The following is a 24,741-nucleotide window of genomic DNA, read 5'->3' as shown; positions in this document are numbered from 1 at the left end:
ATGATCAGAAGGCAGGGCAGTACAGATAGATTTCAAGATCTGCTGCATTTGTAATATGGTTTTACTGTCTCTGGTGTTTTCTTGGTCTGACTTCATGCTCATCATGGCTTTGCTATGTTTATTTTGAAGCCTAATATTATACATCATCCATTTGCTTCTCTTTATATTGTCATAACTGCAGCATGCTAACTTGACTCCATTCCAAGGCTTTCTAATTTTGTTTGGATACCTGTGTTTCTTGTTATAGTACCTTACCTGGGCCTGAAACCCATTGCCTTCTCTCTGAGTTAAGCTATCTCCAGCCCCATGCTTGGGACCTGTACTGAACGAAGTGTATTTTATTATACTCATCAGGTAGGTTAGTTCCTTATATTCTTTTCTACCATAGAACTTTACCATTTTATGAGACACAATGCTTCCTAAGGAAATCATCATTATTTGGCTTTACAGTCACAGAAAACTGAAGTTTTATTTTAATATCTAGGACTTGTTGCCTACATCTAAATGCCTACACTTCTATACACATGACAAAAAGTTTCTACTAAATGTAGAAGTTTTAGAGAAAGAGTAGTTTCGTGAAAAGGCCTCCTTCGTACACTGCCACTTAAGTCAACGACAGAGACTGTAAACGGAAGCTGGTAGAAAGCACCATCAAAGTTAAAGAGAAAGCTTGACAGGTTTGAAGCAAGCTATTGGAGTGAGCCATAAATCGGGGCTTTGTGAGCAGTCAGGAATCCTGCTAGATTTTCGGCAGGGCAGACGAGGCTACAGATGGGGGACCATCCTCACATAGGCAGGTACTCAGGTATCAGTACTGATCGCACCACAGACTACTCAGGGAATACAAATGTAGCAAGGGTATTGATAAAATCAAACTAAGAGGGGGAAATTACTGGAGAAAAAATTGTGTTATCAAAAATAGTTCTCACTTGAAAATTTACGATATCACAAAGTCAATATAAGTCTTCATAAAATAAACTTCCTTGTACATTACATAAAGATAGACTTAAAATGTTATGTGACATAGAAACTATGAAGTTAATAGATTTAATTATAGGGGAGCAATTTCAATGTGCAGGAACATTGAGAATCTTATTAAAAATTTAACACAACGTATTATGAAGCAATGAACTGGTTGTGTTGAATAAATTCATCAAAGTAATTTTTTGTTCAACAAAACCCACTTTTGACAAAATTGACATGTTATTCATGAACCCCAAATAGTTATGGACTAGAATGACTATTATTATAGCTGAAGGACAAGTGAATGGCTTCTGCATGTCTAAATTGCACTGTTGATTCCTGGTCTGAATGTCAAAATAAACTACCTTAAAAACCTATAAATTCTGTTACTCAAAACTAAAATATAGACTTCCAACTCTGAGAATTTTTTTTTCTATGGTGGCAGATATACAAATGAGAACTTACTTCAGATTTTCTGATCCTTTTTTTTTTTCAGTTTTTTTTGTTTGTTTGTTTTGTTTTTCATTTTTTTGTGACTGGGTTTCTCTGTGCAGTGTTGGCTGCCCTATTACTTGCTCTGTAAACAAGGCTGGCCGAGAACTGAATGATCTGCTTGCTCAATTCCGAGTGCTGGGATTAAAGGGGTATGCAGCCACTGCCCAGAATGGTTAGTAATGACAATGTATGGTTTCTGCAATTTCCCTTTGAGTCATGATGTTGATTTCCAAGGCATGTTTTTCTTTCATCACTTTTATCACATTTTTTCAGACCTATACACTTATTTCTAGAGATTTCTGAATGTTTTTGAGCCCTGCTATTCATGGCATGATCTTCAATCACACTTTCAAAGTAGGCAAATTAAGCCCATGTGTCCAGAACATATTCTTACCCTCAAGGCAGGCATCTGATTGACAGCCCAGAGAGGAGTTGCCAGGTGATGATCAGGCTGTATTCACAAACAGCACAAACAGCCTAAAAGGTATCTCTCTTGGCCAGGTGTGGACTTTCAGACTGGCTCGCCCCTAATGCTTCTGGCTCCAGAAGACTGCCCAAAGTCTACTCCACGTCTGAGGTTGGGTCATCCCAGAAGGAAACCCTGAGCCAAAAATTTTAATGCAAGTGATTTATTAAGGCGGTGATCCCAGGAGGACAGCATAATGGAATCCAGAATTGGGAGGAAGATGAGTCAACAGATGGGGCAATTTCAAGTGAAAACCCAACATCAGCCAAAGTCTATGAAAAGCTATGGAAGAGAATCTCCACATCAGTTTGTCATGTCTTGAAGCAAAGGACCTCACCTTTTACTTCTTTACCAATCTCTTCAAAAAGACATAATTTCGACATTTCTCTAGGTGAGTGCTCAATTGTTCCAACAATCCTTTCTGTCACCCATGTGGTTTTTCTCCTTGATTTTCCTCCGAGAATCATGCATTTTCCTTTCTAAGTATCAAGCAGGGAATTCAGGAAGAATTTATGAGTTCCAATACACAAGCAAGTACTAAAAGCTATCACTATTAGTATATGTAGAAATAGTTATAATGGATGTGTGAATGTACTGACAGACTTGACTGACATCACATTCAATAGTGAGATGCTTGTGATTTCTATAGGAGTTCTGGGCCATGTGTTTTCTGGAGTTGTGTAATATAGCAGATAAAAAAATGTAGGCTTCCTGAATGGGACTGGACTAGGCCCTCTGTATAGCAAGAGAGTTGTGTAGATTGATCTGCTTAAGGACCCCCCTGGCAGTAGGATCAGAATCCAATCCTGGTGCATGAGCAGGCCTTTTGGAGCCCAATACCCCTGATGGGACACCTCACACAGCCTTGAGGCAGGGGGAGGGGCTCAGCTCTGCCTCTACTGAATGTACTTCCCAGTGGGAGGCCTTACCTTCTTATAGGAGGGAGTGAGGGTGGGTTGGGAGGGAGAGCCTGGAGGGGTGGGTGGATGGAAGAGGGGGATCTTTGATTGGTATGTAAAATGAATTAAAAAAATTCCTTAATAATAAAAAATAATAATTTAAAGACAAAAAAAATGTAGGCTTCGAAGTCATGAGACATGATAGGGTAGGCAGAATTATAAAATGATACCCAAGAACTGTCTCCCAGAATCACTTCCTAAGAACCATGCTTCATACAATGTAATAATTTAAAAAAATCAGTTATGAATTAATAAGATGTGGGCAGGAAGATTTTACTGGTAAACTAATATATTCAGGTAGATTCCTCACAGAACTTTTTGATAAATTGTTAGTATGGCTATATGTTGATTTCTGCCTGAGGAGACCCCAAGCAAAAAATCTGAAGCAAGTCCACCTGGAAGCATAACCTAAGGATATGTGCATTCTTTTTTTGTTTTGTTTTTGTTATTGTTTTCAAGACAGGGTTTCTTCGTGTAGTTTTGGTGCCTGCCCTGGATCTTGTTCTGTAGACCAGGCTGGCCTCAAACTGACAGAGATCCACCTGGCTCTGCCTCCCAAGTGCTGGGATTAAAGGCATGGGTCACAGCTGCCTGCCATGAGTTCGCAAAATAATCTGACTTTGCTGCTGTTTGTGACTTGTTATGCAGCAGTAGGACTACTGTACTGTACTAAGTCTGTAAAATTGTAACTTCAGAAATGATGTAATTGCACATTTGCCCAAACAAAGCCACTGTAACACACCATCTTAAACTCTTGGATTCAATCACAGAAACCTGTCTGAAGTTAGTATATCAAATCAAGGTATTTGTAGAACTGTTCTTTAAAGCAACCTCAGGGGAGAATTAGTTCAATGCACATTCTGTCTCCTCTTGGTTATTATATAATTGGATGGTGGCCCCTTCACTCCAATCTCTGTCTCCACTGTCCTTTTTTGCCTTCTCCTCTTTGTCCTCTTCCTTGATATCTTCTATCCTCTTCTTCCCTCCACAACCTTCTTTTTCTTTTTATCTTTCTCTCACACAGAGAGACATTATCCCTCTACACATGTAAAATCTTAGAACCATCTCTTATAAGTTTTCATGCCTTTGTATTTTGAGCCCACCTAAATGATTCCGGGTCATCTATCTATATGAAGATCCTTCTTCACACCTATAGTCTGTAAGGAATCTCTTCTTCTTTGAGGGGAAGGGAGAACTTATGATATTCACAAATTCCACATGTTCGCTCATGAATAACATTTGGAGGATGTCAGTTTTCCACCTGCATTGTGAAGAGTCAACCAAAATCATTTTAGATTTTGGTGTCCTCATTGAAAATCTGGGAATGAAATGCATATTTCAAAGGTTTAATATCATCAGAAGTAAAATCACAGAAAATAATAAAGTGCCTGAGAAAGAATTGACATTCAATGGTGATAATCCTTAATGTTAACACAACAGTGAACCAACGGGGCCAACGATGTTAAAATACACACATATTTAAATGTTCGAGGGCAGAATTGTAAGACTCTTTAACATGGAGATTTAAATTAATTTTTCTTTACTACAACCAAGAAATTCATAATCAGATAATACTTGGTACTAGAAATTGTCTATTTATTAGATATGACTATTTCAGAAAATTGTGAAATATCTGCTTCCTTCTTACCATTATAAGGCAGCTGCATTTGACCTCAGCTGTGGGTGTAAATTCTGCTACATGCCATGAACTCTACTGTTTAACAGGACATGATCAGACAAGTCAGACATGATCTGCAGCTGAGCCTCACAGCCTATACTAGAAGAACAAGAGCGTACATGGCATCTTCTTTCATGCACAAATAAATAGAGTAATTGGGTTACTTTAATTTTATAAGATCTCTATCCAAACTTGAAAACAAATATCACTAACAAACAGTATAAAAAAAAAAGATAAAGTACTAAAGGCAATCATCAGATTCATGGTCAATGAAATGAAAATAATATGGTACCCCTAAATGTTTTGTTAGTAATAGTGTCCATTGTTTTTCACAATATAACATCCTTAGGAAAATCAGCATGAGAAAAAGTCACAATCATTTGTTTCTTTTTCCCTCTGTCCAAACAAAGCCCCTTTTCTCCTGCATCTCACAGCAATGTTGCAAGGAGCTCTCTGGCATTCACAGGACAGCTGTGAACTCTTGGGTAGTCTGCAAGCCCTGGGAAATGCTCTGGGAAAACTCAGGGATCCTAATAACATGAATGTCTCTGATTGGCTTTCCTTTGCTTTAAGTACTTTTATCATCCAAGCCTAGTATGTAAGGCCTTGCTACCTGTGTGGGCAGTGACCCTGGAGTCAAGTTTCCATATAACACAACACAATGTCAGTGGCTGTGAGTCTGCTAAAAGCAGACAAAACATTTGAAAAGTTACAGAAATGGCTCCAAGGAACCACACACACACACACACTCCTCCCCATCAATTCTTACTATTTTTTGGAAATACTAATTCTGAAACCAGTCTGAACAGTCAGTTTTGTGATGTTACGGTTAGCTATTTCTATCAGCATTATTATAGTATCAGTGCATTTTTCAGCAAGTCCCAACGTAAGAGTTCTCCTCTCATCATTATGTCCCACAGGTATATCTAACAGAATATTAGCATGTGAGGACTGGAAAAAATACAGTAAAATTAAAATACACTTAAATTATTTGCTATTATGATAAGGTTTATTCTTCATTTGGAGGCCAACTGTCAACAAAATCAACTGGCAAAATAACATACAAGCCGGGAACATGTTGGATTTTAATATTTGAACTCTGACTCTGTGGTAGTTTGAACATATTTGGCCCCATAAGGTCATAGGGAGTGGCACTATTAGAAGGTGTGGCCTTGTTGGAGGAAGTGTGGTCTTGTTGGAGGAGGCTGGATGATACAAGCCTTTAATCCAGACCTTGAGGCTGGAGGGCATACCTTTAATCTGGGCTTTGAGGTCTTTTTCTTAAGCTTCACTCAGTGTGACAGTCAGTTGATTTCCTGTTGCCTCAGAGTCATGGTGTACGACTCTCAGCTCTAGCACCACATCTGCCGGCATGCCACCATGCTCCCCACCATGATGATAATGGATTGAACCTTTGAAACTCAATTAAATGTTTTCTCTGTAAGAGTTGCTGTGGTCATAGTGTTTCTTCACAGCAGTAAAACCCCAAAGTAAGACAGACTCTTTGAATGTGGTAAGATGGAAGTACTTTATCTTTCCTATTTCACACTTTATAAAGCAGCTCAGAATAGCTGGATATGCAGCGTCATTTGTATTCTTTATATAACTGTGGGGCGTGTGACTTCCAGGTACAGCATTCTAGAAGATACTATGTTATACAAACAATTAGACTGGAGTAGACTCAATTCCAAACATTCTGTTGGAGTGTGACTGCCACAGCCAGTTCCCAAATAATAGAAAAATTCATTAATGATTTTGACATTAACAAAATAGATTCAATAACTCATTTTTTTTCTCTTGAAGGAAAAGGTAGAAACAATGTCTCATCACCTGCTCTTCCTTTCTATGTGTGGTCTAGACAAAAATGTAAGATACTAGAAGATCATTTAAAATATGAGAACGATCTGGGTGTGGCAGTACACATCTGTCATCCTAGCACTTGAAAGGTGGAGTAAGAAGGAGCAGGGACTTAAAATCACTCTCTCCTGGACAGTGAGTCAAAACCTAGCCTGGGGTATGTGAGACCTTGTATCAAGAAAGAAAGGTAAGAGGAGAAAAAAGATGGGACAGAGTAGGAATTTAATGGTCTTAAAATATGTGTAGATATCTTAACATTTTTAAAGTGGCCCATACATCCAATTAATGGTTTAATGATCATCACAGAAGGGATTATTCTAGGTTATGCAGAAAACTATAAAAAGTACAAAGCAGCTTTGCAGGTTCGATACCTCCTGTTTTCTCTTCCTTTGAACCTAGCTCCACATGAACAGACGCTAGTGAAGGGCAGACTGGAAAGAATGATTAGAGATATCAAAATTTGTTTCATGAAACATTTTTTGTCTCCTGTAAACTGAGTATTTTTCCTTTAATAGCAAGGTAAAAACATTTTGAAATTCATTCATTTTGTATTTCATTTCTTGAACAAAGGGAGCAATTTAATGTCATAGTTAAACATTGCAGTTTGTCAGTCAATATCATATAAAATTTCATTCTGCCTTGAATAAACCATAATTTTGCCACCCACCCAAAGTGAAAAATAATACAAGTGTTCATATCATATCAAATCATATATCCAAAAGATGTGAAGCTCACTGACTCAAACCAGAAGTTAAAATTTGCTTCTGTAGTGGAGAGCCTATGAGGCTCAGTGCCATGCAGCCGGCAGAGGCCAATTTCTAAAGCTCTCAGGATAGATGAAAACTGCCCACATGCCTCTCAGAAAAAGCACCACCACTTCCATTCTGATCTAAGAACTAAGTTTAGTTCTGAGTTTTGGGTGACTTTAAAAAAAAAAAAAAAAAAAAAAGGTACTGGACTCATCTCCACCTCCCTGTGCTATCCTGTCAAACAGTTGACAGATTTGGTGCCATGATTACACGGCACCTTCCTTCTTTCTGTCTTCTCTAAGACAATGGTGATGGACATGCATGGGACAGACCTAGGCACTCTGCATACTTGTGATAGTTGTGTAGCTTGGTCCTCTTGTGGGACTCCTAACAGTGGGAGCAGGGACTATCTCTTTCTCTTTTACTGGCTTTTAGGACCCTACTCCTCACACTGGGTCTCCTTAATACATGGCCAGGTGCTTAGTCTTATTGCAACTTGATATGCCATATTTTGTTGATTATTCATTGAAGAACTGTTCTTTCCTCAATAGAAACGCAGGAGGAGTTGATTGTGGGGTGGGGGTGGGGGGTGGGGATCACAGACTGGGAGGAGAGAAGAGAGGGGAAACCACGACTGGGAGGTAAGTCAAACAAACTAAACAATAAAACAATGGAGCTCAAAAACATGTTCAGTGATCATGAACTTTCCCATTTGCTTTGCACAGATAAAGCTAATATACTACCCTCAACTTCAGGTTTGGATACTGGCTGCAGCAATGAATATTCACAGGTGACGTGAGGAGCTTTCAATCCTGATTGCATCTGGCACTAGAAGGTTGCACTGTCTAGAAAAGAAAATGGCCGCTCACTTGCCTGGGCCAACAAGAGGCTGGTGTTGCCTCTGCACAGTGGGTGCAGTGTGCTTGTTATCAGGAGTATTTGCTTACCTCCTCAGCGGTACATGCTGCTGCTTGTTCTCTTGTTTGCTCCCCATCTACATTGATTTGCTTTGATATGCAAGCGTACTTGAGCTTTGTGCTGTTTAGAAACTCTCCTTTTGTACACAGAATGATTGCTGAGTGTTCAATTGGGGCTGAACTTTTAAATGGTTGAGATCCAATTGTAATCGACTTCAATATAAGTCAATAGAGTTTCCTATACGGCCAAGGGAGCAGCCTGAAGTTCCGCCCCGAATGACTGGGTAAGCCTCTATCATTATAATTCATGTCGGAATCAATAAATAGTATTGCATTTCAGTTGTGACCGGTTCCTGTTCTGTCTGCAATTGAGGCAGTTGGAGCAGCTTGTTGACAGATGGGTGTGTGTTATTTTGTAAACCTGTACATAGCAGGCCAGACAAAAACACTTGAAATTTGGAAATGATAAACAACATGCTTAGGAATATTTATTTTAATCTGAAGAAGAGTATGTTAGGGGCACTGGAGAAAGCATCTATTGCTTGGCATTAGGTGCTCATATTACCTTCTATGGTGGGCAATGTGTTATATTTTTTTTAAATACACAATGTCATGATTACAAAGCATTACAACAGAATGGTTAGACTTCAGGGAAAGATAACCAGAAAAACCAGCTCTTAAGAGGGTGGCTGATTAGCTGTTTAGCTAAAGATAAATGTTTCCTCTTCCAAATATTCTGAAAAAAAAAAGTAGACTAATAGCTAGAAGTGTAGTGATTTGCACATTATCCAAGCCATTGAGTTATTCCTGCCTGTCCTCATTCTGGTTCTTGATTTGCAGGCCAGCTCTGCTCTGCAGCTGGAGCAAATTATATCAGCAGAAGTGCTGATGTGACCACAAGTTGACAAAAGGACATGATTTCTAGTAGCAAAAAAGCAACTAGATTTTATGAAATTGTATCTAATAATGTTGTTTAACTCATGGATCCTGCATCTGACGCCTGCTTTTTATCCAGTCCTTTCAGCGGCCCTTTGTTAACAGTCACTCAGAAGAGGAAATAAAATGTAGCCATTGAAATAAAAATTGCTCTACTCTTTTTAATAGCTCAGCTGCAGGCTCCATTGTTTTAGTTAATGGATTGTAGAACTGAAGTCTCCTCCTGATGACTCCCATTTGGCTTCTGAGTCCCCAATCTCTGTCAGAATCTTGAGGGTTCCAGAAGGTGTCTGGCATATTATTGCTTGTTTGGAATACAAGTGGATAGTAAAAGCAATAATAGTCTTTAAAATGTAATTCCTATTACAGACTTCATAGGAATGTGTGCAAGAAGTTGGGCTTTCTCCTAAAAAAAAGAAAAGAAAAGAAAGAGAAAAAGAAATGCACAGTTAGTCTCCAGCTCCAACAGTCCTAGTTCAGGATCTGGTGGGAGTTTCACTGGTTTAAACATGCAGAGTGGAGTAGGCTTGCAAGTGGTTTAAAGAGCAGAGGGTGAGAAAGAACACAGAAGACCTGAAAGAAAAAACAAACAAAGTGAAACAATTGCTATTTTTTGTTTGTCAAAACCAATGTCTTCTCTTTGTCCGGAAGAAGCTGGAAGGACTCTCCTATCTGCGGCAGATATGGCCAGCATGCCTGTCATTCATTCCAGAGTGACTTGCTGTCATTCTAAACAGATATAAGAATATTATATTTTTAATTATTTAATATGTATTTGCTCTTTAACTCTGCTAAGATGTGTCCGACTTAAAATATATTAGGTTCTGCTTTTCTATGCTGAATTATAACACATATGCATTCAGAAGATCAAAGTTACAAAAAATGTCCCTCTACAAAGAGAAGGTGGTATAAAATACCGAGGGACAAGATGGACCCCTGCTCCACGCTGATTAATATTTTAAATATAAGTGAACTACAGAGTATTTACCTGACTCAAGCTGCTAACCTCTCCCTCTTGACAGAACCCACAAAAAGCTTTTGTGGTTCATTTTTGTACCATCTTGATATGTTCCATCAAACACATTCATAGTTTTAGGAAGAGGAGGAGAAAAATGTGTTAAATCATGAATTACTAAAAAAATCTTTAAGATAAGAAAGATACACAATGTACAAAGCAGTTTAAACCAGTTCTACAGTATAACCTGTTAAGGATGTAATTGAGATACATGCAATCATTAACCTTGGAACAGACTGGGAATCTGTTAATGAATCAAATCAATACTCTCTCCACTGATCCATAATAATTTGAATGAAATGAAAAATTTAACAGTTACTGTATGAGGTTATCATGGGCTGCAATTAGCTACCCTCCAGGAGATTATGTTACCTAGTTACCAGAAGGTGAGTATAATTTTTGTAGATCTTCCAGAGAGATTGTCATGAAGACAGATGCCAGACGTGAAAACAGGTCAGGAAGAGATACTTGGTGTGATCCGAACCTGGGTCATGTTTCTCTATCTCATGCTGGATTTCCTCCTTCTGCTACTTCAGGCTCTGAGTTCAAACAGATCCATTGTTTTGAAAGTACTTTATAACTGAAGTTTTTAAGTTAAAAAAGTGATTATCTTTTTTAAAATAATTTATTTCTCATTTAGATCCCACATGAGATGACAAACAGGTCAAGAAGAATATTCTGCAGTTGGGAACAGCATAATACATGAATTTACTGATGCAGGCAGAATCCTTGTATGTGGAAATAATTAATACTTACACAATCAACACATCCTAATTCTAGAATGACCATCCTTGGCAATTGAATTATATACATCAATATTGAGAAGGAATGAATGGTTTTCTTTCATTACTTCATCACGTTTTTTACACTCCTATTTGCAAGTAACACGTATAAAATAATGGAGAGGGAGGGAAATGATCCTATGGCTCATTGGTTTTTTTCATATATTGCTGTCATATAAATCTTAGTTAGAAGAAACAATTTTATATGTGAAGTTCCATAGAAAAACCTCAATTTAGGAGTGGTATAAAAAAAAAAAAAGATTGCCATTCCCTGGGGATTCAGTAAATAAAACCGAGATGAGAATTAAAAAAAAAATGCATGTAAAATATATGCGTATGGAAATGTTAAGAGCCTTATTTTATAATGCCAAGGAGGGCACAAGATAAAAACTGTTGTCATTTGTTTCCAGGGAAAGCAGTCGGTGAGACCAGGCACAGTAGGATAGTTAGTTAGCTACCACATGTAAAGCTGAGAGCAGATGGTTCCGTTGATATAGAGCGCAGGAATGTGCGTGTTTATGCGGGTGCGTTTCTGTGCGTGTGCGTGTGGAAACCAGCAAGGAGTTTGACACTGATGTACTCCATCAAGTCCAGTTAGAAAGAACAAGGAGCTAGAACAACATTCTGTGCATCTGGCAGCCTAACTAGCTCTGTCAATCTGTGGATACTGCTGACATTGTACTATAAGCTTCAATTCCATCTGTGTTGTTTATTTTGAGCTGGATTTACTGCACACTATGTGAATTGATGATGGCTAGAAGGTCCAAAAGATTCTGAGTCTGTTTAAAGTTCCAAGGTGTCAAATTACACAGGCTTGTGTCATGAACATTATGAAAGGGTAAGTGGAGAGGCAAACTGATTTCAGTGTTTGTTAGACGTCCAAGAAAAAATTCTGCAAATATAGATGAAAAAAGGTTTATGAAAACATCTAAAGACTACATATGAACTCCTGCAATCAAATGTTTCCTTTTCAAGTTGTATTGTGTCATTTAAAAAATTCAAAATATGTACAAACAAATAGACAAGTCAAGTCAGTTCTCTACTCTGAGATTGTGACATGCATATTACCGAAAACTTCCTGATCAGTACCGTATCAAATTTACATAGTAAAGAAGTGGACTTGATGGTCGAGGACTAGGTCTGCCTTCTCTCCACGTGACTGGAACTGTAAAAGAAATGTATTTCTATATATATATTTGCTATTAAATATGTATTGACATTTCTTTATCACTTCATTTATTTCTATATAATAAGGTATTTATCAATCTGTTCTGTTTATAAAATAGATATTTCTATCTTTATCCAAAAGTCATTAAGAATTCAGTCTTTAATGAAACATATTTTATGAGAAAACACTATTTAATCTAGATCATCTGCATCAAAATTATTGTCTATTTTACTTTTTAAAACATTATGTGGCTGAATAGTACATGTGGGTGATGCTAGCAAAGCTTTAGGAACAGGAAGGAGTTAAATTTGCACATGATAGGTATCTGACGAAAGTAAATTCAAATCATCCCTCTTGTAAGTTTCTGTGATAAGTACACTGGACCAGAATTTTCCTTTGCCACACATGACACAAGCTAGCCTGTGGTCACGAAGGAAAACAGTATTTACTTTCGGGGTAGAAATTTTATTTCATACTTTTCAGCAGATATTTTTCCTGGACGGGTTGTGGTTCACAATGTCACTAAGTACATATATGTAGTTATGTATAACTCTGTACTTCTTTGAAGGCAGGTTGGCTTGAATTAGTGAGAGCCTCGGTGTCAAAAATTAAAGTGAACAATAATCATAGTACATGGTGCCAACTTTAGTCCTCTGTACACATGTGAACATAAATAAACCTAAGCGCATAGCACATGTATACCAATAAAGAATAATAATATCATCTTGTTTTATTTGCCTAAGATGTAAAAGGAAGGTAACTTCTGTGAAGTTAGTGTATTTGACTAGTTGATTTGATCATATCTAACATATATTTGTTTAGTTTTATTCATATTTATAATACCTGCTGGCAATGTGAGATATACAAACTAATATACTATGCAATACTCATCCTAAAGTATAACATTTTTATACAAATGTTGAATATATATTAAATATCATATGAGATTAATACAATGTAGACTAACTTGGAAATATTCTACTCTAGTCTTATATTTGCTAGACATTGCACTGGGAATTTCCTCTCCATGATATGTATCAACTGTCTTCTGAGTGCACAGGTCATAGTGTTCTCCTTTTTACAGGTAGACTGAGAGAAGATTGGAAATCATTTGTTCAGATAGTAGGGCCACCAAACAACTGAAGAAGACGTAACTCCCACTTCTCTATATACATCCATTGTAAGTGAGAAGCTTGTCTTAAGAATGTTTCTAGTTGTTAGGTATTTAAAAAAATCTTATAAGAAAGAACATAATGTAGTAAGTACTGAAGTTGACACTTGCGTAGAGAATGATGACAATACAAGTGACCACACCTGGTGTCAAAAACCAACGGAACCAGATGGAGAAGGACCAGGCGGGCAGCTTCTAAGACACCGAGAAGTAGGAACAAATGTGTCCTGACACAAATAGCAAGAGTGTGGAAATGATTGTTTTGTTTTTGTTTTTAAGATAGACTAATACTATTTTGCTCATTCTGGCCTCAAATTTAAGTTCTCTTGCTTTGTCCCCTGAGTGCTAGGGCTACAGGTTTGTTCCATTATACCAAGATTTAAGATACATCTGACTCATGGTAGGAAATAATCCTGATAACACGAGGTGATGAGAAAAGACTCGAAAAAGGTAGTTTTAAATGGAATTACATGGTCTGAACATATTTTGCAAATACAGATAAAGGAACAATTGAACACTGTGTGTAAACTTCACTTTGCCTTGACAGAATATTGACAATAAAAGACATTAGGGTAGGATTTACTCAGCTGGCGATTTCAGAGTTCTCCATTCATAGTTCTTGCTCTATTGATTCTGGGCCCATGTGGAAGAACATCATGTGGGCAGAGTCATAAGAAAGAGGCTACCTAGTTCACTGCCTACAGGAAGCAGAGGGAGGGGCTGGGAATTCGGCACACCCTTCAGTCACAAGCCTCACTGACACACTTTCTCAGGATAGACTCTACCTCCGGGCACTTTTCACTATTTTTTAAAATAGTGCTACCAGAGGTGCCCAAGGATTCTATGTGAGCTTGGAGATAAGTTTTACATTCCAAGTATAACAGTAGGTAAATGAGAACAAAAAATACTCAAAGATAGAGATTGACAGTCATAGGGAAATTTGAGGAATATATAGGCCAATGTGAAAATTTTTCAAATTTTTATTATGGTAATCAACCAGTCAAACTTGCACCTTTCCTCACCTAGAAACGGTCTATCTCTAAAAATCTTAAACTTTGCGGCCTGGTAGCAATTTATTTGTGCTAAATGCTTTATTCAATAATCTGTGTCATCCAAATGAATCAACGCCTTCAATCTCTTTGTCCTGCACCCTACCTCTATCAGCCCCAATTAGTTTATTTCCGAGTTCACCTAGACTCCCTCGCCTGCCATTTCTGCCTTTCTTCTTGCCTCACATTTCTTGTATAGTTTTTTTTCATATCATATCTTTCTTGGAAAATCCCCGAGACTGGAGAGATGGCTCTGTGGCTAAGGGTTTGTACTGCTCTTGTAGAGGATCAGCACTAAGGGTCAGGTGGTTCACAGTTGCTGGTACAGCAGCTCCACAGAATTCAGTGGGTCTCCAGGAGAATCTGTATTCACATGTTCATTCTCACACACAGATACAGACACTAAGACTTTAAAACTAATACAATAAAATAAATAAAAATAATAAAATAGAACTTTAAAAATAGAAAATTTCTCCATGGTAAGCCAATTTATTTTTATTTTTGTAGATCTCTCTCTCTCTCTCTTTTTTTTTTGTCATTGAAAAGCATGGCTTTTGTTCCTCTCTATAATAGTTCACTTCTCACTTAGCCTATGGCCTCTTTGCATGGAAATGAAAACCATCATTCAAATAGTAGATTTGTCAGTGATCACTGCTTCTAACTCTTCCGGTTGAATTTCCTTCACTAATTTGTTGTTCCTTCAGCATGGAGCCAGTCCTTGCATTGATCTGGAACCCCCATCCTTTCACCTTGGGTATAGTTTCTTAAAAATGGTTTTTATCTTACCCTTTCCTTTTTTTTTCTTTACAATTTTACATATTTGTTTTGGTTCTTTTTTAAAATTATTAATAAGTAGACCTAATTTTCTTTACTTTTCAAATAAGCCTTACCTTATGGTCAAGTTACTCATAAATTACTTCCCTACCCATCCCTTGATAGAGCGAAGCTTTTGAAAAAGTAGCCCATAGTCCCCTGTCCCAGCCTCCCTTTCATTTCTGTGTGTCCCTTGACACACTGTGGCATGAAAACTCTACCCAACAACTTTGTGAAAGTTTTCTTAACTTATGTCATTAACAGCTGTACTGTTCCCTAAATTCCCAGGCTTTCCTCCTATCCTAGGTGTTTATATTTCTATTGAATCCCCCCTCTTTGAACATATGTGCTTTGATTTCATGTTTCCATACTTTTCCTTCTCAACATTCCTCTTCCACAGTGATTTCCCCATATGCTTGTGTCTTTAGACTTATCTCTTAGGCTCTTGGTTCTTATCATTTTATATGTTCTTCTAGAGTAATGCCATTGATAGATTTAATTAGCATTTGATGTTTGTAACCTCATTTACTGTCTACATGTAGAAGAATCCAGTGCAAGGAATCAAATTCTCAACTAATGCCATTTTGATGAGTTTGGTCGGCTCAATCTACTTAAATAACTCAGTTCCTCACTTGCATGTGTTCCTCCAGGCATCCATCTGAAAATGGATTTCTCCTTTCCTTTTCCCAATCAAATTCTAAAATTGCTTTTATAATTTTATGAACTTTGTTACCCATTTCTAACAATATTTTGGTCCTAACTGAGGTTAAAGGAAAGGGCACAATCATTTCAGATATCTTATAATCAAGTAAAAAAAAATCAAAATGGAGTACAAATAATTAAAACTAAGCAAGCTGTCAATATGCCTTTCAATTGCATGGAATCAACTGAATAATGATAAATACTAAATTATAAAAGAGTAACTCATAGGAAATAATTATGTTAAGTAGTTGAAAATTTATACCATCTCTTTATTTCTATTCCTAACTCCCTGCATTTGGAATGACAGAGTTTCCCTTTGATTAACATTTATTTAAAGAATGAAGCTGTTTTATCTTCAATAGTTCTAAGACTTGAGAGGATTTATGTTTCTCAGATCACATACATGTAGCCATGGATCTTCTGCAAGGTTCTCTGTGGCTGATGAAATAACAATGTCAAAACTATCTCTATTTCCATCTGATAAAATTAAAGATTTTCTTATAATATATTAATAAACAAAGAATATCAGGAACTAAAATGGCTAACCATATTTGCATCATATGTAAACAAAATTAAAGTACACAGCCTCACTTTCAGTGGAAACTGGAAACTGTGCTTATAAGAAACAAATTTTAACTGACGACCTACCGTATTTCCCTAAGTGGAAAATTTGTCTTTTGTACATCTTAGTAGTGAGGACAAGTGAGCGGTTATAGTCAAGATTAACTTGATCTCATCTTCATCAATGAAGTTCTTTTTCCTTGAACAGTATTTATAGACTTCCATGCTGACAGAAATTGATAAATGCAATTTCTTATGCAATAATACTCTGGACTTAAAATAAAAGAATATTGATTTTTAAAAGTGAATGTGTTCATTTAATGTAGGTGTTTGTGTGTGTATATTTGTGTGAGTGCACATGCACATGTGTTCATGGGCAGGAAGAGACTAGAATTTGAGGTCAGATATCTTTTGTCAGTGTTGAGATTGAATTCTGGGACAGTCTGTCACTGAACCAGGAGATTAGTGATCGGCTGGACTGGCCAGCCAGCAAGCCCTGGGAACCTGCTTGGCTCTACAACACCTCACCCTAGCACCACGTGGCACCCCATCGAGCTTTTACACGGGGGCTGGGGAGCCAAACCCATGTCCTCCTGTTTCATTGATAGACACTTCATATAAATGTGCCTCAGTCCAAGTGAGATTCTTTTGTGTTCTTATTCTTTTATGATGAAGTGTTAAAATGTGGAAAAGTTATAGACATTAAGCTCCTAATTTACTGAATTATAATAAGGTAAACATCCAGGAAACTACTGCCAGGCTACAAGCAAAACTTTAACACCAGCCCAACCAAACTGCAAAGCATTTTCTTAGTAACATTTTCCTACTTTCTTTATAGTAGTACTACTTGAAATTTACTACTAAATAATATAACTCAGATTTTCCTGACTTGAAGTTTATATAAGTGGAATTAGAGAGTGTGTAGTTTTTTGAGTGACTTCTTTCACTTCATATTGGGTTTAAGATTTGTTCATCTTGACAGCTGTAATTGTAGTTCATTTTAATTGATGGTTACTAGTACATTGTTATTACTTAATATGCTTTTTCATTTTTTTACTAAGAAAAATTTTGGTTTTTATGACTTTTGTCTATATAAATAAGAAATATTGACATTTGGCATATGCATCCTACTGTACCTAAGCATGACTTTAAAATTTTTCTTTCAGTTTGTAGGGTTATAATTAAATCATTTCTCCCTTCCTTCGCCTCTATACAAGCCTTCGGTTTTACCCCTCCTTGCTGTATTCCAAATGGCTTCTTTGTTTTTCATTAATGGTCAACTCTGAAAACATATACATACAAGTAGCATTATACAGACTGAGGAGTTCATATTTACATATTAGAAATATACATAGGATGGCATTTTATAGAATAAATCAAAGAACTGCTAATTTGATAGGATTACAACTAAGGTTACTAGATGAGAAAATGAAAATGAACAATAAATTCCAAACACTAGTTGTATCCATTTATTCTGCTGTATTTCAAAAAAAGTTTCATAAATTCTGTAAGTAAATTCTATCCAGTATTGCATATTTCACAAGTAAACAAAAATAGCCCAAATTCTTAAAAATGCAAATAAGGAATGGGGTAATTGCTCAGTGGGTTATATGCCTTCTGAACAAGCATGAAGACCTGTTTGGTTCCCTAACATCCATGTAAAAGTTGGGAGCCATGGTGCGTGCCTATAACATGAGTGACGGAAGGCAGAGACAGGGAGATCCCAGGGCATTTTTGGCCAGCTAGTTCAGTTAAATCATTGGTACACTCCAGGTTCAGTGAGAGGCCTCGTCTCACTAAATTTAAGTGAATAATAGTGGAGAAATATACCAGATGCCAATTTATGGCCTCCACACATGTGTGTCTACACAGACAAACACACACTGAAACATACATACACACACACACAGAGCTGGTGAAGAGTGATTGAAGAATACATTCACAATCAATTTTCAGTCTCCAATTGCCTGTGTACAAGCACACAGTTACTCATATACCACATAAATATATATAAGATACTATTTCCTAAAGATATTAGCAAATATTTATACTTTTGTTGATAAAAAATATTTTCTCATAAAAATGGAGGCATGAGTCCATGGTCTTCATGTATATTCTTATGCAAACCAAAGTGGGTATGTGCTGTGAAGGTTTAAAATTGCAATATAATGCTTAGATATTCATTTTATGAACTCACATTTCTCTTACCACAAACAATGGAAATATTGCCCAACATGCAATTAAATGAATACTGTTTATTTTAAAAATCGGTTTATTTAAGAAAAAGCTCTTAAAATATAACTTCCACTTTTCCTTCTTTCTAAAAGTTGAGCATGGGAAACTTGGCACTAAACACAATAAATCAAATTGACTCTCTGACCTGGGAACTAGTGACTGGTTTTCCTGAAATGGAAAAATAAGTCCTCATACTTTGATTTACCATGAAACAAAATCTTTTCCCCTGAATTACATCAAAATTTTTGGAACCACTGCATGAGAATTTTTCTAAAGTTCACTGTGAGTATGTAAGTATGAGATGTTCATAAATAGGGGATTGCTTGCGAATGAAAAATGAGAATGGCCAACAGAAAACTTTGTCTTTGTAGTGTCTCAAGGCTTTGGAGTTTCAAAAGTGCCATGTTATAAAAGAATAGAGAATACACTTTTTAGTGGTGTAAGGTAGGATAAAATATGGTTTTCAAATTAATTGGTTCAATTGGTTAAAGACACTAGTCCTAAAGACATTTCTCTTGTAAATTGGAAATAAGTAATACTTAACAAGTACTTTTTGTAAGAACAAGCTAAAATAATGTTTATAAAGCATATTCTTCTGCAAAGGAAAGTAACTAGTTTTTTTTTTTAACTGAATTAAACATTTGGAGATGAGAAAGTTTACAAAAAAGATATTCTTCCTATAAGTAATAGAGAATATTACTTAAGTCCTCAAGATAACTTGAGCTTACTAATTTAGTCTTTATTCTCAGAACAGTAGAAAGTAGTGGCAGCAGATAGGTTTCTGAAGTGATACTAGACTGTTGATCAAAAGGCTAGAAAAGCAAAGACACAAGAATCCTGTGAGGACTTAAATGAGCTCAGTGGATTAAGGTGAAAACCCATAAGTGTTTCAACATGAGAAAATGTAATAAACTTAAATTTGAAAATCCAATTCAACACAGTTTCAAAATATAGTAATTTATTATGTGTGTGTTGATATATCTACAGATAACTAGATTTTCACATCAGTATTTGAAAACAAACATTACTTTTTAAGTCAGAAGGGGTACTCTGGAATAAGAAATTATGTATGAGATGAATGCAGGAGAGAGACAGCTTTCTGGTAGGGCAGCTGTGCTATGATTCATCTCTTGAGGCTTAGTAGCTCAGGTATTGAGTTTTATTGGCACATGTGGTGGGCCAAAGGCAGTCTTGACTCTCCATTTCCTTCGCCTTAACCTCCACATGATTACTGAGGCTGTGGTTAGTCTCTGAGATGGGATAAAATAGAAACAATACTGCATACATTAATATCAGACATGCAGGAAAAATTCTATTGCTAGAAATGCAAATGGTGACAGTATGATTGGCTTCAATTCATCAGAAAAATGAAATAAATCTAAATTTGCAAACACTATACAATATTGCTTCAAAATATAAAGAGTGGAAATTTGAAGTTAAATGAAACATTTTAAGATAGATTTTTTTATTTTTATAACATGAAAATAAAATAATAAGTTTAAGAAAAAATGAATGACATGGAAATGTCAAGCTGGTGCTTAACTAAAGCTTTTGCCCCTACAGATTAGTGTTCATGGTACTGAAACGTATTCTGCTTGCTACCAGAGGAGAAATGCAACCATCAGTCTAGCTATAAAGCCTGTGATCTACATCAGTCCTCTGCCTTCATGAAACACTGGTGTAATCCTGCCACACACATTGTAGGAGTACCAATGTCTAACTACTCCACATGATGGGACTTATGTGGGACACTGCTCTGGTAGCTAAGAACTTGAGACCAGACAGACCATGGGCCTAGCAGAAAACCAAATGCTATCATTCTGTTAAAGGAATATAGCAATAAAATCATTCCTAATCACATTCTGCTATATCCCTAGGTCTGTTTCTCTCAGATATCACCATGAAATCATCCTCTTACAGTAGAAGGAAAGAAACACAGAGACCCACAAACGAACAATGTGCACACAGTAAGAGATTGGAATACTCAGTTCTAAATGAGATGTCTTTACCAAACCACTCTCGTCAAGGCTCAGGTTATTAGGCAGAAGAGGAGGTAGAGAGATTCTAAAAGCTAGGGGGATGGATGACTCCAAGGAAACCATTTCTTCCAGACAAAACAAGACTGACTCACATAGGCACTCACAGATGCTATGGCTGCATGCACAGGGCCGGCATAAGTCCTAGAGAGATGAGGTCCCACAAGGAGGAAGATTAAGTGGGCATGATCTCCCACCCCCACCAAGAGACCTTCTCCAGTTGACAACCACTCAAGAAGAAAAATTCATTTTTTTTTCCAATGGAATCTCACTGGGTATTCAAACCACACTTGGGCAGGCTCCGCTTCAGACAGTAAGTGGCCAACACACATGAACTGAACCTCATTTCTGTAGATTTATTTTTTCTTTAAATCTTGCTGGTCTTTTGCTTACATATCATGGTTTCTGATTTTTGTGTTTGTATGAGTTTTGTGTATGTGTGTGAGTATGTATGTTTTACTTATGCTTTTTCTTTTTTCTTTGCCTATTTTCTAAGGAGAGAGAGAAAGCATGGAATTGAGTGTATTGGAAGGTGGGGTGGATTTGTGAGGAGATGCAGGAGGGGAAGTTTGATCAGAATATATTGCTTGAAAAAATTATTTTCAATAAAAAAATTAATAACAAAATGATTAAATAAATAAAATATACACTTAAAGTACATGTACCAAACTGTGTTCTCCTTTATAGATAAGCATATTTTTTAAGCAAGTTTATTGTTCTCAAAAGTAATCAGTACATAAATTTTTAGCACTCGATACCACAGGGATAACTGTTTCCTTATAGAAAATCATGTAATCCTTAAATTGTTCAAATTTAGGTATATTTAAAAATCAACAATTTACACATTTAACAGCTCATGATTCAAGAACAATTTTATTTTGTAAATAAGAAAATATTTTAGGCTTAAGGTAAATACTTAAAATTTAATAGGGCACAGTGATGATAAGCAAAACTACTCAAGAAAGAATCTATCACTGTTAATATGAATTGTAGAATGAAGTTTGAAATTTAGTTATTTACTTTACTTAAGAAATTCACAACCAGCACAAGAAATAAACAAAAAAGCATATTAAGGAAGTGAATATAAAGCAAAAAAAAAAAAAAGATACAAAATAAATAGAAAAATAAAGTTAATTTCTTAAGAAGAGAGGGAGATAAAGTGAAAAAGTGATATCTTGATAAAGGAAGCCATTATAGGGTTAAGGAGAAGAAACCCTGGTGCTAGGGAAATTCCCAAGAATCCACAAGAATGATTTCAGGTAGAATTCCTAACAATAGTGGAGAGGGTACTCTAACTGGTCTTCCCCTGTAATCAGATTGGTGTCTACCCTAACTGTCATTATCATAGAACCTTTATCCAGTAACTGATGGAAGCAGATGCAGAGATCCACAGCTAAGCACTAGGCTGAGCTCCTGGAGTCCAGTCAAAGAGAGGGAGGAGGGATTCTATGAGCAAGGGGGGTCAAGATCATGATGGGGAAATCTACGGAGACAGTTGAAATCACTGGGGAACCTGCACGGAACCTAACTAGTCCCTCTGAATGAGGGTGACAGTTGTGTGGCTTGGTCTATTTGTGAGGTCCTTGGCAGTGGGACCAGGATTTATCCCTGGTGCATGAACTGGGTTTTTTGATCCCATGCCCTATGGTAGGATACTTTGCTCAACCTGATGCAATGGGGAGGAGCTTGGTCCTGCCTCAAGTTGGTATGCCAGACTTTGTTGACTCCCCAAAGGAGGCCTTACCCTCTCTGAGGAATGCATTGGGGGGCGAAGGGGGAATGGGAGAAGGAAAGGGGGGGGAACTGTGGTTGGTATATAAAATGAAAAACAAAGTTAAATTAAGAAAAGAAGAGCCAATCTACATTACTGTTAAAAATAAAAATAGGAACATTGAAAAGGAGAAAATAGAAAAACAGAAAGTTGACAAAATGTTGTAATGTACCACCTTTATTTACTTTAACTATCTCAATGTTCTCTGTGAAAATAAAAAAGAAATTTAATTCAATGCAACAATTCCAAAATTAGAAGATAGCAAATCACTACAGCAGATTATCAATGTGAACACTCAAGAGAACAATTATGGGGATCATTAAGAGTTAAGTTTCACACAAGCAGAATTTTTTAATTAGTATATACATGTATAATTGGTGACACCTTTAATCCCAGCACTCATAAGCAGAGGCAGATGATCTCTGAGTTCAAAGCCAGTCTGGTCTACAAAATAATAGGACAGCCAGGGCTACAAAGAGAAGAAACTCTGTCTCCAAAAACCAAAAACCAAAACCAAAGCCAAAACAACAACAAATATAAACAAAAACAACAAAAAAGCTTAGTAAGTTGTCATTTAAGCAAGATATATATATATATATATATATACAAATAAAATGTTTGATTAATATATATTACAAAAAATATATACTCTGTCTGAGGGTTATTAATTTAGATGAGAAAGACAATAAAATAATAGAGTCGGGGATTTCCTTAAGGAGAGCCCGTTGCAGACTTATTCTACTGAGTGTCAAGATGTCTAATAAAGCTACAGTTCATATCAGGAACAGTGGATGGCACTGGGACAAAATTAACCAGTATAAAACTTGTGTTCAGAACAGAGAATTTTTTTACTTCCCCACCTGATAAAACTTTATGAAAATGTTTTAAGGTGAACCCCTCCCTGTGCATTAGAGGAATGTGATGGCCTATAGCAGTGATCCTTTCACCTTGGAGCAGTGACCCCTTTCACTTTCCTTCTTAATTTCTATTCCCTGTGCACCAGTTTTTTGTTTTTTTTTTTTTAAAGACTAGCTAGTTGAATAAGACTGTGTTCAGATTCCAGCCAATGGGGAAAACACACCATTACCACCTGAGTTAGGATAAAAAACCAGGTTCACATCCTGTCTTCCTTATTGGCTCTTTAAGCACACCCTCTTGATCAAGAGTAAAAGCTGACTTGGCCAAACAAAAAAAGAAAGAAAGGAGAAAGGAAGGAAAGAAGGAAAAAAGAAAGACAGACAAACAACAATAAAAACATACCAAGAATATACACCAGACATCAAATGGGAATACCGACGTTTTGAGCCAGCAGTGCAATGGAAGTCTTGTCAACAACTCAAGAGAGAGATCATGTTCCTGACATCACAGAAAAAAGAAAAAAAAAAAGATCAACGCCAGATGGGTTAAAAGTCTTGAAGGCTGATGATTTTAAACAAAAACAAAATATTTACAAGAAATTATAATGTGCTTGGGTATGTTTATGACTTCTGGGGAGTGAAAGGATTTCTTAAATGAAACAAATATAGTTAAAATATCATTTACTTGAGTAACATTAAGTTTATAAATTCTGTTGATCAAGAAAAGTTAATGTGGTCTATGTTTGTGTGATTACAAGAAAATTCTCAATAAGCCACTAAAAGGATAAGATGCACACAAATGTGACTGGATAGTTGTGTCAGTGAGCACATAAAAGACTTCTTAAAGTCACTGAGATATGGCAAACAGCTTAGTAACAAAACAGATAAAAATGTAAACACACATTTCACAGAAAAGAGGAAGCCAACAGTAAATGAAATATCTCCATTTAAATTAAATTAAGAGAAATTAAAATAAAAAAACAAATAGTATTTTACTAACTATAATAAAAACTAATATTTTAAACGTCAAATATTATTAGGATTTGGAAAATGCATGATAAGTTGAGATTTTATGCAAGTATTCTAAAATTGAGTGATATCTACTAAAAATAAAAACATAATTGTATAAAATTTCAGAAATTCTACAGAGGCTTTAATAAGAAATCTAATCTCATGGATCAGGGATATACAATCATTTTGTAGAAGCATTACAATAATACAAGGAAAATTAATAAAACACATGGTAATTACCAGAGAAACTTCAACAAACATTGTTTTATATTAAAATGAAACAAACCTAGTCCATTCTACCTATATACAACAATATAGATAAATATTTGGGCACAGTGTTGATGAAAGCATGTAGCTAAACACAACTTTTATAGGATTCTAAACCAGGCAAGGTCAGACGTATAGTTTGATAGAAAGAACACACAAAGAAGGACAAGACTATGGTTGACACTCACTTGAGAGCAGTAGGTAACTGGAACAGAAGAAACCACACAGATGCTGCACATTTGCGCATGGAATACAATTAGCAAAAAGAAACAGTGACTTCAAA

At 36.3% G+C, this 24,741-nt stretch overlaps 1 long non-coding RNA gene across 1 annotated transcript; it reads left to right on the top strand.

The window, feature by feature from the left end:
• The first annotated feature begins 246 nt into the window (after window positions 1-246).
• LOC121822711 (uncharacterized) lies at window positions 247-21,316 on the top strand. The gene is made up of 4 exons (XR_006063889.2): window positions 247-354; window positions 1,960-2,315; window positions 13,070-13,165; window positions 20,080-21,316. It is a non-coding gene; the product is annotated as an uncharacterized LOC121822711 (long non-coding RNA).
• The last annotated feature ends 3,425 nt before the right edge of the window (window positions 21,317-24,741 follow it).

This window comes from Peromyscus maniculatus, chromosome 15 (assembly GCF_049852395.1).
Source record: "Peromyscus maniculatus bairdii isolate BWxNUB_F1_BW_parent chromosome 15, HU_Pman_BW_mat_3.1, whole genome shotgun sequence".
In the NCBI taxonomy this organism is placed as follows: domain Eukaryota; kingdom Metazoa; phylum Chordata; class Mammalia; order Rodentia; family Cricetidae; genus Peromyscus; species Peromyscus maniculatus.
The sequence above is the reverse complement of the archived record's forward strand: the minus strand, read 5'-3'. Positions and strand labels throughout refer to the sequence as shown.